Source organism: Rhinopithecus bieti, unplaced genomic scaffold (assembly GCF_001698545.2).
Source record: "Rhinopithecus bieti isolate Rb0 unplaced genomic scaffold, ASM169854v2 scaffold_18921, whole genome shotgun sequence".
NCBI classification, from domain to species: domain Eukaryota; kingdom Metazoa; phylum Chordata; class Mammalia; order Primates; family Cercopithecidae; genus Rhinopithecus; species Rhinopithecus bieti.
Window position 1 is genome coordinate 2,158,046 of NW_016810178.1, and position 17,452 is coordinate 2,175,497.

A 17,452-nucleotide genomic window follows, 5' to 3' on the forward strand; every position below is an offset into this window, starting at 1 on the left:
CCCGCCATCTCGCCCAGCTAGTTTTTTGTATTTTTTAGTAGAGACGGGGTTTCACCGTGTAGACCAGGATGGTCTCGATCTCCTGACCTCGTGATCCACCCGTCTCGGCCTCCCAAAGTGCTGGGATTACAGGCTTGAGCCACCGCGCCCGGCCTACCTTATTTTTAAAATACACACTAAAATGTGCAACAAATTCCCCTCCAAACGACTTTCCAGTGTCTCAGTTCTTATGGCATTATCACCACTCACACGCACGCATTCACATGCACACACGCGTACATGCCTGTAAATGATTTAGCTACTTTTCATAATTCAATCGGGGTCTTCAGGTATTCAGGGCTAATTTGCATAGTATAAGTGGAGAAAAAAAGAGAGATGTATTTATATCTTTCCTAAGTGGTCCTTTATAACTATTAAGATGCCCTTAAAATAGAAACTGTAAGAGTTGGCATTTTAGAATTGATCCTGCTTTTCAGGTGGTTTTTCTTTTACACAGTGTTGGGAAAAATACATTTCTGCCAAAAGTATTTAGGAGAGTTGATGACAACTATTAAAATAACAGTAGTCCAGTGTCAATCAGAGGTGATTAATACAATTAAATTCAATTTAAAATGTCTTTACAGTGGGCCTAATTAGAGAAAAGCACTGAACTAAATTGTCTTAGTTACAAAACTTCATCAGGTGGTAAATCCCACAGATAAATAGAGCCATACTCACAAGTGTGTGTGTCAATAGAGGTGTGCTTATTATTAAAATAAAAAAAATACAGAAAACCATATTTCTGTATGATGCAATGAATACATATGTTAACTTTGGAAGAAAATACAAATCATAGAGAATTTTTTTAAATTATGTTGGAATTAAGTAATCCACAGATTATACTATTTTCTTGTTATAATCCAGTACTAAGGTAAGAGTATGAAAGGCCTGGTTAAGTACCTAAATTAATCATGGTGAGGAAAAGAAGATCAATTAAAAAATACATATTTTAAATTTCTTTAATTGCTGAATGCCTATTTGGCTAATATTTGAAAAATCATTATTTAGTCCTACAACTGATGCATTTTCCCACTTTCTCATCATTTTGTTTTCAAGCCACCTAAAAGTCTTATTTCCTCATGTATTTGACACATTACCAAAATGGAGCTTTGCTGTTATCCTACAGTATAACGTTGGAGTCCTATGCTGTAATCACACGGGATAATATTGGAAAAATAGGAGTATTTAAATTATTTATTTACCTATATTTTATTTTTTTGAGACAGAGTCTCACTCTGTCACCCAGGGTGGAGTGCAGTGGCATGATCTCGGCTTACTGCAACTTCTGCCCCTGGGGTTCAAGAAATTCTCATACCTCAGCCTCCCGAATAGCTATTACTACATGTGCACCACCATAACTGGCTATTTTTTTTTTTTTTGTATTTTTAGCAGAGATGTGGTTTTGCCATGTTGGCCAGGCTAGTCTTGAACTCCTGGCCTCAAGTGATCCTCCCACCTTGGCCTCCCAAAATGTTGGGATTACAGATGTGAGCCACCACACCCAGCCTAAATTATTTTTGAATGATATTTTTTCCTTCTGTTTTCAAATTATTTCCAACAGTTTCTAAAGACATGGTCACAGCTGCCTGAAACATGGCTTATTCACTCATGTCACCTAGATCACTCTCACATGCTCCTGAACTTGTGGTCAGTCTTTCACATGGATATGAAATTTGTCCTGGTGAATCTACCTGGTGCTGCTGCTGCTGCTGCTGCTGCTGCTTTTCAAATAGGTTTCTCTTCTCTTCCAAAGCTCTTTTGAAGTGAGATTTGTCCCTGAGGTCTACGGAACATCTTGAGATAAATTTCTGGAATTGCCTTGCATACTTAGCTGAAGAGCTCTGCAGAGATCTGCTTCTTCATCTTCCAGGTCAATTACTTGGCGACTTAGTCCCGGAGCCCTCTGCAAATCCTCCTCATCATCTAACATTTCTGACCCATCATTTGTCTCTAAGACTCATTCCAGGTCTGTTTCATGGAGCCTTTGCTGTTAATTTATCTAAGTCTTCTGTAATAAGTTTTGGTCGATGCATGTATTGGAGCCTAGTCATCTGCAGGAGTTGGTCGGCCTCACAGTCTGGCAGGTCATCCTCAACAAGAAGTGTAGAATAACATTCCTGTTGTAATTGAGCTGAGAAAAGTGCAGGGTATTTATCTGATGTTAAGTCTGAAACCCTCAAGAAAGTATTCGAATTAAACATTGCTCTCCTAACTTTCTAACTGTAAACACGTATTCTTTATAATTGCATAGAAATTATCTTACATTTATAGAGTTGATCCTGAGCCTTTGATACTCTGGACTATTGAACAAGATTAGGTCTAAATCCCAATTTTCAAGGCATTGCTTATAACCTGAATAGAGAAAAAAACAAAAACAAAAGCAAAAAAAACCTGTCACTTCTATTTCCAGAAGGCTGCTGTAAAAATGTGTTTCTAGTTTCTTCTCTAGAAACTCTTCCTTCTGCCATTCTCATCCTCTGTTCTTCATTTAGCTGATGTAAAATAGAAGATAATTCCACAGGCCTAAAATATTCTCCTTATAATAAATCATGCCAGAATTGTTGAGCACAAAGTGAGCCTTCTTGCTTCTTATGAAAGATTGACTACTTGTTTATTTGTCTAAGAAGCTCCATTTTTAACCAATTATCTTAATTTCAAAAATTGTTTCACTGTGTTTTCATTTTCCTACTGTGTGTTTTCTAAAACATCTGTTTACACTAAGATATCTTAATTACGCTTTAATGTTTTTTCTTGCTGTGGCATACCAAAATTTCTGTTGAAAAAAAAAATGTATCCCACTTTCTTTGGTTAATGGACTTGATATTTAATTATCTCTGTTGAGTAGTACGAAAATTATATCATATTAAACTGACATCCAAAGGATTCTATGACAATAGTCCAAAATCATAAGGACTATGGGTTTCTAGCAATGGTTATTAATATAGCTCTTTAATGTTTTTAAGACAACCTTCCTAACAGACTTAATTTTCTATTACTGTGAAAATTGCTCTAAACATTATTAATAGCAGCTTAAATAACAAGCATTTATTATCTAACATAGTTTTTAAGATCAGAAATTCAGTAGTGGTTTATATAGCTGATCCTGATTCAGGATCTTTTATAACATTTTAGTAAAGCTGTCAGTCAAAGTTCAGTCATCTGAAAGTTGACAGAGACTGACAGACCTGCTTCCAAGGTAGCTCACTTGTATGGTCAGTGGCAGAAAGTCTCGGTTAATTATCACATGAGTCTCAACATAAAGCTGTTCTCCCTTGCAGCTGACTTCTCCCTGATAAGCCACTTAAAAAAGTGAGATACTAATTCACATACCCACCAACAGTGTATAAACATTCCCTTTTCACTACAGCTACACCAACATCTATTGTTTTTGATTTTTTAATGATGCCCAATACCCATACTGGAGTAAGGTTGTATCTCATTGAGGTTTTAATTTTTATTTCCCTTATGATTAGTGATACTGAGCATTTTAAAATATTTGTTGGCCATTTTGTATCTTCTTTTGAGAAATGTCTGTTGTTGTCATTTACCTACTTTTAATGGGATTATTTTTTTTTTTTTTTTTTTTTTCTGGCTGATTTGTTTGACTTCCTTGTAGATTCTGGATATTAGTTCTTTGTTGGATGTAAAGTTTGCAACTTTTTTTTTTTCAATTCTGTAGACTGTTCATTCAATATTTCTTCTGCTGTGCAGAATCTTTTTAGTTTAATTAGGTCCTATTTATTAGTTTTGGTTTTGTACCCAAAAGAAAAGCAGTCACTATTTTAAAAAGACACCTGCATGCGTAGGTTTATTGCAGCAGATTTCACAATTGCAAAGATGTGGAATCAACTTAAACGGCCATCAACCGATAAGTGGATAAAGAAAATGTGGTATATTAACTACATGGAAAAATACTAATAAACAAGAATACAATAATGAATTTTTTTCCAGCAACTTATATGAAACTGAAGGCCATTAATCTAAGTGAAGTAACTCAGAAATGGAAAATGCAATACTGCATGTTCTTACTTAGAAGTGAGAGCTAAGCTATGGATACACAAAGATGTGCAGAGAGGTTTAACGGAAACTGGAGACTCAGAAGGAGGGAGGGTTTGAGGTGGGTGAAGGATGAAAAATCATCTATTAGGTACAATGTACTCTATTCAGGTAATGGATACTCTAAAACTCCAGGCCTCACCACTATACAATTCATTTATGTCACCCAAAACCCCCTGTACTCCTATAGCTATTGAAATTACAAAAACAAAAAGAGGGACCAGGATGGAGGTCACAATATATTTTATAACTCAACCACAGAAGCAACATACCATCAATCTGTCATATTCTATTGGCCACATAGATCAACCCTAGTAGAAGGTGGGAATGGACTGTACAATGGAATCAATACTAGGAGGTGGAGACCAATGGAGGTTACCTCAGAGGCAGGCAGCCACACACATGATCAAGGTAAGTCCATATAACTTAGTATTTGAGAACTAGAATAAATTTCCTAAAAGTGTCCTCTAATAAGTCCATCAGGGCTCTAGGTGAAAAATCAGTGTAAAGCCATCTTAAAAATAAGTATAGCTTATATTATTCTATGGCATTTTCTTTTGGTCACCACTCAGTGATTTCTAAGGCCTCTGTTCCACCTGCTGTCCAAAGCAACTAGAGGGACTACATAACGCTAGTCACCTTGATGAGCTCTAAATACTTAATATATCTCCCTCCCTTCCCCAACATATGAGCCTGAAACTTGAATAGTTATAATGTTGTCCTGAAGACTATATAATGTGTTTTGAACTAACAACCAATCTTCGAAAAATGTCCTCCCATAAGCAGAATGCAGTCGGAGACAAAGGACAGAAGTTAAATTACACCTAAATATGTAGTTGGGAAAAAAGTCTATTGTTATCCCCCATGATTCATGGCTTTGCTCATTTGAAAGTCTGGGTTCTGAAGAATGCTTCCAAGATGAGTCACGTTGATTTAGACGAGATTATCTCTGGCCAAAGTAGCTTTTCATATGATTAAATCAAAAGTCAAAACGGGGTATTTATATTGGCTGGGATGATCAATCCTCACCATCCAAATAGGTAAATATTACATAAAGGAGGGAAGAATACGAATAGAATTCAGATGACCCCCTACTACACCCACTAGCACAACAGCATAGAGGCCTAAATGTTATTGTAATCTGTACAGGCAGGAACACCAAAGTCACAGATATTTAATTAACATAAGTTTGGATCATAGAATTAGGTAGAGAACCCTGTCAGGTTGAGATTGCTGTCTCAAAACCAGAAGAATTTGAAATGGGTGATAGAGGAGGTAATTTGTAAATTATGTGCTATAAAGTAGAGCGTTTATCCATTTTTAAATCTTTGCTAGTGTTTGTACTTATATTTATATTGTAACAAATTTCCTCCTGTAAAAAGCATTAAGCATTTTCTATAGAATTCAAACATAGAATTGGATGCAAAATTACTGAAACTTTAGGAAATTTTCCCTTGAAAATGAAATTTGTTTTAGTTGTACAAGAAATATTTGTATTATGTCATATAGGATACATTTTTTCTAAACAAAAGAAGATTGTATGTATAATTTTGGTTACAGTAGATATTTGTTACTTGTTAATTATCCATCGTGTAAATACCCCTTGAATTGTGAAGGAATCCCTAGTGTGATGGTGGAACTTGAAGCAGGCAGGGTCCCATCCTACATTCACACCCTAATAGCTCATAGACATATAAACTTGGGTTGAGCTTGAAGTCACATATTTCTTTCTCAGGCATTGAATGCTAAGGGAGAGTGAAAGCTATTCAAGAAAAGTTTGAGGCTATTCAAGTTAAAATAATCAAATTTCCAAGAGTGGCATTCCTGAGTGATGACAGGGCTGTTTCCAGAAACATTAATGTTCAGAGCATCATCTAGCCAGTCTGTTTCAGTAGCCTGTTGTCTACTGGTTAGTTACCTTGTTCTTGCTTATTTTTTTGAGCCTGGTCCTCCAGATTTACCCTAGGAGCAATTTTATATAATCTATTAAGCTATTTTCATTTTCATGTTACATTTCTGGTTTTGCTACCAAGTAGTAGCAATTTGAAAAATGCTGCTTTGATGTATATAGCAAGTATATACTTCTCCTTGATGGGGCTCTTGAATATAAGATAAAAAATCAACAGTCTGTTGATGAAAAGAGAAGAGAAGGAGAAGAGAAAGTGGAAATTATCAGTTTACATTGCACCATGTATCAAGTAAATGTGGGTTTGCAACCTTTATGTCAAATTTATTGCACAATAAAACATAAGAAAGTATTATGGTTGTGTATTTCTTTTTGAGTCTATCTTAAACTGTTAGTAGTTTATTGTACAGTTGGTAGAAGTTGGAGCAGCATATAAAATGTTGAATATTGCAGTTAGGTAAGTCCTAGGGTTGTGAAATTTGAAAAGGTTTGCTAAGATTCTTTATTAAATCAAGAGTCAAGTTTATAGACTCATAGTGACTCAGAAGATTGTATTTATTTATTTATGTGACAGGGAATGAAACACAGCAATGCCAAAAGATCAAACTGAAAAATAGTTTTAATATTTTGTTGAAGAAAATACAAATAATTTTAATCGTTTCATCTGCTTTTTCTGAAATTTCTTGTTATACTTGTTTTCTTAATCTATTCTTTTCTTCTTAAGATAGTGTCTCGCTCTAACACCCAGGCTGAAGTGCAGTGGAACAATCATAGCTCACTGTAGCCTTCAACTCCTGGACTGCAGCAATCCTCCCACCTCAGCCTACCTACAAGCTAGGACTACCTGACTCATTTTTTTGTTTGTTTTTCTTTTTTATAGAGACAGGGGTCTCCCTATGTCACCTAAGCTTGTCTTGAACTCCTGACTTCAAGCAATCCTCCCACCCTGGCTTCCCCAAAATTTTGGGAAGTCACAAGTGGGAGCCACTGTGCTCAGCCTCAATTTTTATTTATAAATATCTTGTTGTTAGCTCACCTATAAAGTTATTTTTTGTTTACATTTTTTCCTATGTGACCACATCCAGTTTTACAGCTTTAAATAACATCAATATTCCAATGCTTCTCAAATCTCTGTCTAAATCTGAGCTTTTCCCTGAACTGCAGATTAATATCCACAGCCACATAATATTAGGTGATGGAATCATATGAAATTGAAGACATTTGACTCTTTTGGACTCACAAAATATTTATATTGTTCAAATTATCCATATCTTTACTTGGATATTATATACTAATGTCACATTTTACATTTTCAAAACATAGCTCATAATTTCCATCCCCTTAAACTCCTTGTCAAAACTTTTCCGAATCCAGGCTTTTACTCGCATTTTACGCACTTGCTCATAATTGAAACCAAGAAGGTTCTTGATTGGTTATTTCTTCACATAACTCTAAATTCAGTTCATTAATAAGTCCTATTTTCTACTTCCAACATATTTTATAGCCACTTATTTCTATCTTTAGGAATAAAATCCAGTTATAGTCACCATTACTTCTTGGATTGGCTATCATTACGGTCTCCTGATTAATTTCCCCATCGCTACACTCGACCACTTTTAAAGGATCTGTTCTGCTCATAAAAGAGAAGGTATTTTTAAAATGTAATTTATGTCATGCCATTCCTATACTAAAAATAATTGTCTCCATATCACATTTAGATAATTGATATTATTTATTTATTTATTACTTTGGGTAATTTTTATTTTGATATAATTTCAAAATTACATAAAAGAAGAATAGAACAAAGAACTTTCATACCTAAACAAAGGGTATAGAGATGGTAATTTTTTAAATGTTTCTATCCATTTGTTTTATCACTCCTTGTTCTTTCCTCCTCCCAACTTTCTTTCTCCTCTCCCTCCCCCACTACACTGATTGTTTTTGGAGCCATCTGACAGCAAGTTGGAGACATCATGACTCTTGACATGATTCACTAATGACCCAATATTACCTCCTTGGCATCCCTATGCATAACCTAAATCTAATCATGAGGACACATCAAATAAGCCCAATGAGAGGTGCATTTTGCAAAATACTTGGTCTATACACTTCAAAAATTCAAGGCTGTGAAAGATAACATATATTGATTACTTACCATAGCCTATAAAATGCTACATATTCTGAGTCCAGCTATTTCTCTGACTTCATCCAGCAACACTCATCCTTTTCTCATCATGTTCCAGACACTCCATTGTTTTTTGTTTTTATTTTTCTCCTGCAACATGCCAACTTTGCTCCCCGTCCTTAGTATCTTGCTGGAGCACTCTTATCTTAGATCTCTTATCTTAGATTTCCCTACAGTGATCACCTTCTTGTCATTGCTTTTCCAGTTCAAATTCTATCTAACAGAAGTAACTTCCTTTAGATAGACTTATATTTCTCTCCCACAGTACTCTGTTTTCTTTACTTCATAAAACTTTACTTGAGGTTTAGTATAGTACTTCTACTTTTCATTACCTGCTTTTCCTATCCCCCCTCCCCTTTATCTTCCAGAATACTAATTATTTTACAATTGGGACTTGCCTACCTTGATTATTATTATAAACTCTGCACCATGTTCCAGTCATCTGGTAGTCAATTAATAGATGTGTTGAAAGAATGTAGAAATATATTCCGTAAACTGATAAAATGACATAGACTATACATTCATTTTTAAAAGGTTCATGCACTAAGAAATGTGTAAAGCAATGTATTTTGATAAATTATAAAACATTGCATGAATATTTTGTTGGAATTTTAAAATTTAATAATTCGATCTGATTTTTATATGTATGAATTTTTCTTTTAGTTACCTTGGGTGCGCTTACAAGTCTAGTGAGCTATCACTTAACTGCCTTGAAAGAAGAGTTTGGTGTCAATAATTGAGTTACAGTTGCAAAAGACATAGCACATCTTGTTAAATTTTGAAACATGAGTATGACTTCAAAATAATTATGTAGATTCTGGATATTAAAGGAAGAAGAAATTAACATGGAAATAATTAATGTGATGCTGTTTTGTATCAATTTAGCTAAACTGGAATTATGTAATTTGAAATTCCCTTTCCTTTAAGGTTCTAGTGCAGTGTTGGCCACAAAATAAATTTGTGTAAGATTTAGAAGGTGGAAGTGAAGCAGCAGTAGTCCATGTTTAAACTCAGAAATTTGATGTAAAATTAGGTATGGTTTCAGATGGCTCACACTGTACAAGTGTGCCAGATTATCTTGTTGGCACGAGGAAAGTTGGATCTGCAGCACCTGGAGGTCCCACTGGGTCTCTGTCTTCAGCATCTTCAAGTACTTGGCCAAGTGCTTTTGAAGTTCCATGGTAAAGTGCATCAACTCTATTGTAGGTCATGCACATTATCAAAGTTGGAGGCTTCAAAGCAGTAAGACAAAAATGCAAGTTCAAATTTCATTTATTCTTATTGATTACAGGCCAACTATATGGATTTTTAGTTTTGTTAGGTTTTTTTTTTTTTTTTCATCATGCTTTGTAGTGATTTAGGAGCCTGGGACAATGTAAGATACAATTTCTAAATTGAAGACAAGTTGCTGCATCTGTCCCCTCCTTAAATTATGAGACAGGCATGATGTTTATTGAGATTTTTAGATTTACTAAGTGGCAAATATCTCACTTTGGCTTGCTAATCCAAAACTTTTATCAAGTAACCTGAGAAGCTACTAGTTTGGAGTGTGGCTCAAATCAAGAAGAGGCTCTTTAGCAGGTCCAGGTTGCTTGCAAACTGCTCTGCCACTTGGACCATTTGACTCAGCAGATCCAATTTTCCTTGACATATCTATGACAGCCAGGTATGCTGTACAGAGCACTGGGCAGGCATGTGCAGATAATCATAATGCAACTCTAAAGATTTTAACAAAAATTACACCACCCTCTAGGGATAACTATTCTTATTTTAAGAAAAAGATCTGGGCATATTACAGAGCCTGAGTAGAGACTGAATGCTTGATGATTACCAACAAATTTATCAAGTGAACATCATGAAAAGGATGTTGTCTGACTGACTGAACCATAAAATTAGGTGAGCACAGCAGCACTTCATCATCAAGCAAAATTGTTATATATGAGATTGAGTTCAAGTAAGTCCTACAGACTCAAATAAGGCATCTTAGAAAGTGGTCCACATGTCCATTGTTCATATACATGTTAAATTGCTTCCTCACTTTCAATACTTATTATGGTTTCTTATGTCCATTAGACCGAAAACAATACTCTAGCCCATTTATAAATGATTCTACATAATATGTTAATACTACCTGAATGTGGAGAGCTACAAAGTTTTAGCCTCATACTGGAAAATCATTTTTAAAATAATGGTAAAGGAAAACCTTTCCAGTTGGCAAAATTTTGAGCAGTACACCTGATTGTTCATTTTACCAAGAAGAAGAAAATGCCAGATGTAATGATCTGAAGTCATTCATGACAAGTGGCAAATTATCTGGTTGGATGGTCAAGGATATGGAAGGAACACAATTGGGAAACTGGTGACAAGGAATTCTGGGAAGAATTATGTAGGTAAACTTCCTCTGAGTGGGCACAAAATACAATGATATTTGTGCTCCATATGAAGGAAAACCAAAAAGCATTTCAGCAGATGGCAATCTTCAAACCCATGTGGACAAGTGGAACTGTTCTATGGATGCAAATCAGTCTATCTGCCCAGATATCTCTGTTGTAGCCCAGTGGGCATAGGAACTTAGTGGTTGTATCAGCAGGGATGGATGTTATGCTGTGCTCAGTAATACGGAGCTTTGACAGCCAGCTTGATCTGGCTAACTATGGGTGAGTGACCAACATGCCAACAGCAGAGATCAATAACAAGCTCTAGTACTGTGCCATTCCCCAGGGGGATACTGGTATGCTGATTACATTCAACAGCTTTCATTGTGAAAAGGGCAGTGCTTTGTCGTCTCTAGAAGAGATACTCTGGTATTAATTTAACTTCCTTATCCAAAATGCTTTAGTCAAACTCATCATCTATGGACTTATCAAATACCTTAATGATCTCCTGAGTATTCTTCACATCATTCCTTTTGAACAGGGAACTTACTTTATAACAAACAAAGTTAGGCAATGAGCTCATACTTGTTGACATAACTAGTCTTACCATTTCCCTCACTACACTGAAGCAGGTAGCCTGAGAGCATGATGGTTTAGCTGTTTCTGACTACTCAGTTATGGTACCAGCTGGGCAGCAAACACCTTGCAGACTGAAATAATGTCCTTCATAATACGGTATATGCTTCATATCAGAAACCACTGTATAGTTTTTATGTTCTTCTCCTATTCAAAATTCACCGTCTAGAAATCGAAGGGTGAAAATAAGAGTCATTTCTATTACTTCTATTTCTATTACCTGTTGTATTCACTTGTGACATTTTGCTTTTCTTTCTCAAATTCCTAGAATTTGAGGCTCTGCAAAATACAGGTGTTTGTTTCCATGGGATAATACTTTCACCAGAGGACACAACAATGATAAGTTTTTGGAGAACTATACTGCACATTTTAGAGAACAGAACATGTTAGAATTTGGAGAGGAGGCGAATTATCATTCAAAACAAGAGTGTTAGAAAAGACCTCATAGACAAAATAATATTTTTTTTTTTTTTTTTTTTGAGACGGAGTCTCGCTCTGTCGCCCGGGCTGGAGTGCAGTAGCCAGATCTCAGCTCACTGCAAGCTCCGCCTCCCGGGTTTACGCCATTCTCCTGCCTCAGCCTCCGGAGTAGCTGGGACTACAGGCGCCCGCCACCTCGCCCGGCTAGATTTTGTATTTTTTTAGTAGAGACGGGGTTTCACCGTGTTAGCCAGGATGGTCTCGATCTCCTGACCTCGTGATCCGCCCGTCTCGGCCTCCCAAAGTGCTGGGATTACAGGCTTGAGCCACCGCGCCCGGCCGACAAAATAATATTTAAACGGAGATTTAAAGTGGGATACAGTGCCATGAAGAACTCTGGGAGGTAGACTTCCCAGCAGAGGGAACAAAAGCGCAAAATCCTCAAGACAAGATCATGCTTCACGTGTTTGAGATCGCCCATTTTTAACATTTGTAGAGTCATGGACCAAAATACAAATGGAGGTTTATAAACCATATATTTAAATATGTTAAAACTAAAAATCAAGTTAACAAATCATTATAATATATATTTGACAATTAAACCTTTATAATGACCTGGTATTTAGGACTCTGAAATTCCACACAGGAGCACATACCATTGTGGGAAGGGCAAGCCCTCAAGGTGGGACAGCAGACTGATATTCACCTCCTTTCTTTTTCCACCCTGGGCTTTTGTATCACACCACAAAGGGTCACATGTGTTTGTGGGAATTTACCTTCCATATCCAAACTCTTATTTACTTCCCAATGAACACAGCCTTTGGCCACTCTTCGGGCCACCACACTTATATAGTCCAGAGAAGAGGCTTGTGAAGACCCTGGAAGTGGGATTAGAATCTTTTTCATAGGGAATTATGGGATTCCAGGTGTTTGTAGCATATTCTAGAATAGGTATGTGCATTAGTACATTCTCTGTCTCCACAGACTCCCATTTAGGGGAAGAGTAATTGCTATACGAAGGCCAACTAGAACCATTTAAAATATCCAGCTCAGAAAAGGAGATCCTTCTTTATCTAATGGCAGCAGCAGTTTGAGGACTATCCACCAGGCCATGTGACTGCAGTAGAGTTGGCAAGAAATAATGTGCTAGATAAAGTTATAGAGAAGTAGGAGCTAGAATAAAATTGTCAGTGGTTATCAGCCCCAGTTGCCCAATAAGATCACTACGAAAGGACCATTGCTTGGTTAGCAACTCCACAAATTCTGATTCAGTTGATCTGGGCTAAGGTTTAGCCACAACAAATTTAAAAAGCCCTGGTGACTGAATGTAGAGCCAAATTTGAAAACCATGTATATAATACTATATATATATATTAATTTATATATATATATATATATATATTGTTTTTCTCTTCTGAGATAGGAAATTATTGGAAATTTGATTAGAAGGAGTTGCGCAACAAAAGGGGAGTGCAACATTCAAAAGGAAAAGTTAATATAGCAGCAGGGATGGAAGAAAAGCTTTCTAGGTTGAGTTACAGGAGAGTTTTAGGGGTGGGAGATCAGTTTAGGGGCTATTGAAACAAAATACATGGGAAAGAGATTAATGATGGCTTTAGACCAAAATGGAAACACTAATAGAATTCTAGATGATTAATACTGATAAAGAAGTGCTGAAGTTCATGGATAACTTCAATATCATAAACTTTTAAATAAAAAACTGCATCATTACAAGATTTTGGAATTAGTTACAGCTTAGACAGGTTTATACAGTCTCACTTTTCAACAGTGAAACTTGTTACAGAGTTGGCAAATAACAATAATCTTTTATTTATTTATAAAATATCTATGATAGCCAAAAATATTTAAAATGATTTAGGAAACATGATAATATCGATAAATCATATTTTGTACCTTGCCTGTTTAACCAGTTCTAGATAAATTCTATGTGCATGTATACACATTAAATACTATTTTGAGTTACTAGGTTAAAAATATATATATATATACACAATAGAGCCTCAAAGGTTCATAAGTTTTTCTTTAGCTTTACAAACTCAGAGTTTTATAAAAAATCATTATTAATGTCAAAAATTAAGAAGGACAGGTTTTTTTTTTTTTTTTTTTTTTTTTTTGCCCAAATGGTAAAAAATTGCATGCTTTCCAAATCTAATGCTTAAGTTAGTAAAATGTGATTTTGAATAAACTGGCTCCAAATCATTATTTAAGTACACATTAGAAATATTATTAGCTTTTAATAATTTTATTACAAGAAAAAGTATGGACTTATTCCCTCGGTAAGAGAACTAGGGCAGGTGGGAGAATTTAAGGGGGAATGGTGAGAAGCAATGTTGAGGTATACTATTATTTTAAAATGCAATAACTGAAATTACAAACCTTCAGATCTGTTTCTGTTACTTGCCTCATGTTAATATTGTTTATGAATATGCTGCAACATGTGCACTGTCAGAACAAAATCTAGAAAAGGCCCTCAATGCCTAAGCATTTCAATTCATGCTTTTACCAATCTATTTTTCATATGTTATATTTTTATTGTGTCCTATTGATCCCATTAATAGAGGAGGAATTTCTGCCTTAGGATTATGAAGATGGTTGAACACATGACTCTTAACACTGGACAGATGAAATGGACAGGAGTTCATTAGTCACTTACACTCACAGTGCAGTGGAGGAGGACAACCCATACCATATTTGGCAGTTGCACTTGGGAATGGAATGACCAACCATGTACTGTGGGATGCAGGCTTTGTAGAATCTAGAGTAGAGTGACTTTTTACTTCCTTATGGGGAAGTCCTTGTGTTGTTTGCGTAATTCTGAACGCTGACAGGAAACTGAAACCCACCACTCAGAGATAAGCAGAAAATGTACCTGCTCTCTGAGATAAGGAGGTTTCTTTGGCTAGGTGTCCTTATCTGCAAGAGCAGAGCAGACAGGAATCTTGCCAATTAGGTCATTTGAGGCCCTCCTCATTTTACCAAATGTCAATGCAGCACATATTTAATTTTAGACCTCACACCACAAGTTACATGGAACCACTATATATTACTTATCCATAATCTCTATCTATCTATCTATCTATCTATCTATCTATCTATCTATCTATCTATCTATCTATCTATCCATCCACCTACCTATCTATACATTTAGGGAGAGGATGAATCCTCTGTGCCCTCTTCACATCTTTGATAAGAAGATGCTCTTGGCAGCTACGTATGGAGCTGAAATGTGGCCAAACTGCCCAAGCCAACAGGGAGACCCAAGAACAAGGAATAAATGCCTAATGTTGTATGTGTCTGATTTTTGGAGATGATCATTTAAATTACTTAACAGAAGCTGAGTAATGCAGTAATCAATACAAAGTATTTTAACATGAATATGTAAATGATTAGAAGAATTCATATTAATAATCTATGGAGCACATACATATGGGTTTCTGATTATGTAGATTTAATTTTTATAAAAAACAAACATTTCTGACTATGTCTCACTCTGGGTAAGCCACACGCTATTACAGTTTCTTTATTGCATCCACCTTTTTTCAGAATACACGCAGAATTTGAGCAGTAAATTTCAATTATTTGTATATTGCTTTGTAAATAAATACATAGATGGATAGATGGATAGATAATTGATTGATAAACTATAAGGACTTAGCCCATGTAATCATGAAGGCAGGCAAGTCCCAAGACCTTCAGGATAAGTCAGCAACCTGGAGAATTGATGGTGCCATTCTAGTCCAAAGACTGGCAGCCTGGAGACCCAGGAATAGCCAATGTTTCAGTTCTAGTGTGAAAAAAACAAGTGTTCCAGTTCAAAGTCCATCAGGCAAGAAGAGTTCTCTTTTACTTGGCTGGTGGGAGGCAGGAATTGGCCTTTCTCTTCTATTTAGGCCTCCAACTGATCGAATGAGACTCACCAATATTAAGGGGGCAATCTGCTTTACTCAGTATATTAATTTAAATGTTAATCTTATCCAAAAACAAACACTCTAACAGAAAAACCCAGAATAATATTTGACCAAATATCTGTGTACTCTGTGACCTAGCCAAATTGGCACATAAAATTAGCCACCACATTATGTAACCCAAACCTATCTGGAACAATATTATCACTTTGATATGAGAATAAGAGAAGGTTAGTGTACAATTCAACTGTAGGCAGAAGGCAGATACAATGAAAATCACATTCCTATGGAAGTACCTGTATCACAGACAGGTTAATATCCAGCAGACTAGAGGTAGACTTTAGAATTGACTAATTTAAACTGTGCTAGAGTTGGTTTTTATCTCATGTTCGATAATTAATTTTCACCAAATTGTATAAGAAAATGATACAAGAATTTGTTTTTGATGTTACAAAAAACTAATTTTCTTCAATAATCTTTTCTTTTTTTTTTGTATCAGTTAAATCAATTAACTCTAAATAATATGTTACTGGGAAAAAAGTCCACAAATAAGATGTCATAAAAATATTGAATTATTAAATGATAGACAAATAGGCTTAATTTATCTACTTATTTTTTAGAGACAGGGTCTCTAAGTATTTAAGTAATTTAATAAACTCCTTTCCTCTCTTCCAGGCTGGAGTGCAGTGGTGCTATCATAGCTTACTGCTACCTCAAACTCCTGGTGTCAAGCAGTCCTCCTACCTCAGCCTCCCAAATACCTGGGACTATAGGCATGTGCCACAACAGTTGGCTAATTAAAAAATAATAATAATAACAGGCTTTTGCTGTGTGGCCCAGGCTGGCCTCAGACTCCTGGCTTCAAGGGATCCTCTTGCCTACACCTCCCAAAGCACTGGGATTTATAGGTCTGAATTTAAATATAGTTTTATTCAACTAGATAGTCTCATCTTAAATATTTTTCTTGACAATAGCATGACCAAATTTTCAGTATAATATCACATTATTTTCCAAGAGATTTGACATTTTTATCAAATTGACTATTACAATGAAAATTAATGAGCAAATTTTCAAATGTTTTAAAGTAATTATATATTTGGTCAAAAGGAACATATTATGCATACACAATAATATCAATATCTAAAAAAGGCTCTGTGAAATATTGTGGCACATAGAATTCAAACTTATAAAACTGGCATAAGCAAATATCTATTTTATAACTTACTTTATAATTTTAACCATTAAAAGTAGGCATACATGTACATATTGTGATTATGCAACAAAATAGTAAAAGTATGGAAAAGTTGAAAAATTTGAAAACACATTAATCAAAATATTAGGAATAACTATTTCTGGATTCTGGGATTATGTCAATTTGTATTCTTATCTTTTCTGTTTATTTGAATTTATTGAAAATTAACTTTCACAAATACTAGTATTTATGATAATATTATCAATAAATAGCAAATCTTTTTCCTTCTGATTGATTGGTTAGAATTTATTTGTTTCCTAAATTATGTAGTTAATTCCAATAATATTTTTGCAGATCTATCATGTGTCACAAGTACACAACCATTCTGATCACAATTATAAAAATCTAATATTTTAATTTCTAATACATTACTTTTATAACACATTCATCTGATAGTTATTATTTCTGTTTCATTGATTAAATTATGCTGGGAAAATAATTACCCTTATATGCTGGTGTCAATATGGTTCTCTTCTTCCTCACCTGACATTGCAAAACATTTCAAAAATAAAATTATAGATTTAAGGAAAGAATTTGAAAGCAACTACAATGGAAATTTTCAAAAATATAGTAAAAAGAAAAAAATATAATAAAGGCTGTGAATGCATCAGCAGCTTCAACAAGTAAATATCAACAAGTGACTGTTTTATTTCATTT

General features: G+C 35.1%; 1 pseudogene; it reads right to left on the reverse strand.

Annotated features, from left to right (window-relative positions):
* Nucleotides 1–1,550: 1,550 nt before the first annotated feature.
* LOC108541821 (ataxin-3 pseudogene) overlaps nt 1,551–17,452 on the reverse strand; it is a 21,854-nt pseudogene continuing 5,952 nt past the window's right edge.